Here is a 2,426-nt window from a genome sequence, read left to right as displayed (position 1 = left end):
ATTTGTTGGTGTGGATAATGTGGTTCATTTGGTAACTGATAATGCAGCTAATTATAAAGCTGTTGGGAGGTTATTAACTGACAAGCATCTTTCTATATATTGGTCTCCATGTGCTGCCCATTGTAACACCTATCCCTTATATACTAGTATAATTATTCTATTTAATCATGATCCATTAAAAGCCAGGTTTCATCCTGGGAATTATATATATATATATATTTATTTCCATTCGGCCTTTCGAATCCTCAATTAAGTCAACTATAGCCAATAGGGTTTAACATTTGACACCCTGGCCATTGGCTCACACGACGAGATACGTAATTAGATACACATAATTTTAGGCCAAATAATAATTATATCAAAAAATTTGACCATTTCCTTCAATAGCAGTCATTATGATCTATCTGCCCTTAGTCATCTCCTTATGGAGGAATATTTACATACCAAAATAGATATACAATATATATCTTTACTCCAAAATAAGATCCATTTTAAGCAAAATATATATGTACAAATGATCGCCGGCTTCCTGCACCTTTAAACTCCACCGATCACTACTCCCTTGCCCTTAGGAGTACTTGCTCTTGCTGTATTACATGGAAGAAGGGGTGAGATTCTAAAGAATCCCAGTAGTAACAAATTTCCCTCACGTAATCATACAAGATCACAAACAACATGCTACACAGGCCAAAGAGAACAACACCTTGCATCCAAGTATAATCAATGATGCATATACACCATACACCCATATAGCTAATCGCTATCTATCGCGCCCACATTCCAAAATAAATGGAAACCAGCGCATATTGTCATGACAAATATTATTATGCAAAGGCAACTTACATGTTCTCATGCACAATCAGCATAAAGGCACATCCAAGCATGTAGCAATCAATGCACAATCACATTAAAGGAAAAGAGTTACTACCTTTTGCTTTTTCTTCCGTACTAACTTCCCCTTGCTTCTTCCTTGGCTCCCTTCTTAATGGACTTGAACAAATATCAAATCCTATAATTTATATAGGTAAGAGCAAATTAATATTTATATATCTATAGATCATTTATTCCTAGGCTTCAAAAATAAATCAACAACCCAATAAACTTCGAATCAGGTTTTGGTTCTCAAATTCAACAATTCCTCCTTTTATTAAAATTCCAGATTTAAAGAACAATCACTTTCCAATCCATGTAGCATTCAAATATTCAAGCTCAATTTGCCCCTTTCCTATCCAGCGGTTTTTAGCCCAAACAAAATAATAACTCCTTCTTCCATTAGACCATACGGCCTTCACCCCAAAATATTATGTAGCACTATTTTATACTATCTCTTTCCATTTGCCTTTCAAGAATGGAGGCCACGTATCAACATAAACATTTGGGATGTTGGGTCCGAACATGTCTTCGAGAATATCATTAAATTAGAATCAGCCCAACTCTTTCTCCCAATACTCCGTCTCAAAAGGCTTGGTCCTATATATATATATATATATATATATATATCTACAGCTCATGCGTTTCGTTTTAGCATTCAAATGCTTCTTGACCAGCAAAATCGAACAGCATCCTTCCCTTCTTAAGTCTGAAATTTTTCTTATTCAAAGCACGCACTCTTCGATCCCTCAATAACCAGACAGAGCATATAAAATCAACATATTATAATCATACAACCAGAAAATAATTAATTATATTTAGACTTGTTAATCATCTATTACCCAACCCAGAAGCCATTTCCTTAAATACTCAAACCCCTGTTTCAGAAACTTTAACCAGAGCAATCAACCGTGACAAGCAAGTGCAGAAATCTCAACCACACCTTCATCCTAACCATTAAGCACGTTTCTACAGCTTAACTGTCATGCTGTTCACTTTCTCCCTCAAAAACCAGATTTCATCTTCACCATCGTCTTGCACACATGACCAAATAACAGAAAATAAAGATGGAAGAAGATTCAGGAGACTCACCTTGTTTGATTTCCACTTTTAGACGAACCGATTCTCTCCTCTACCAGCCTTTCCCTTTCTTGATCTTTCTCAGACTCTCTCAGCTCTCCCTCTGTTTGCACTTCGAATGGCAGAGGAAAATAAGAAGGGAGAAGATATTAGGGTAGAATAAGTCAGTAAGGGGGTGTGAAATAACTATTATACCCTTTGGTCTTCATTTTCCCTTCAATTTGATCCTTCTCTATTTTTCCAGGATAATCAGATAATTCCAGAAATCAAACCTGGATATTTTATATGGATTTTCTTCTTCCATTAGCTTCTTTAGTCCATGAAATAATTTTCCTAAAAATCTCAGCTCAAAAATTATCCTCTAACTATTTTTCCTTGAATTTCCAAGAAAATAGGTCCTAAATTCCTGAAATTAACTTTATAATTATTTAGACCATATTTTAAAGGTCTTAATCTCAACAATTTCTCTAAAAATT

At 35.0% G+C, this 2,426-nt stretch overlaps 1 long non-coding RNA gene across 2 annotated transcripts; it reads right to left on the bottom strand.

Moving 5' to 3' along the window:
- Positions 1-335: 335 nt before the first annotated feature.
- Positions 336-2,006, bottom strand: LOC114720478 (uncharacterized). Of its 2 annotated transcripts, XR_003737975.1 has the most exons (3): positions 1,963-2,006; positions 929-1,009; positions 336-587 (listed from the first exon to the last, which is right to left on the bottom strand). It is a non-coding gene; the product is annotated as an uncharacterized LOC114720478 (long non-coding RNA). The 2 variants fall into 2 exon arrangements; XR_003737974.1 differs by having other exon boundaries at positions 336-1,009.
- Positions 2,007-2,426: the final 420 nt, after the last annotated feature.

Source organism: Neltuma alba, unplaced genomic scaffold, assembly GCF_004799145.2.
Source record: "Neltuma alba isolate B1F8T4 unplaced genomic scaffold, ASM479914v2 tig00011988_pilon, whole genome shotgun sequence".
Classification (NCBI taxonomy): Eukaryota; Viridiplantae; Streptophyta; class Magnoliopsida; order Fabales; family Fabaceae; genus Neltuma; species Neltuma alba.
The sequence above is the reverse complement of the archived record's forward strand: the minus strand, read 5'-3'. Positions and strand labels throughout refer to the sequence as shown.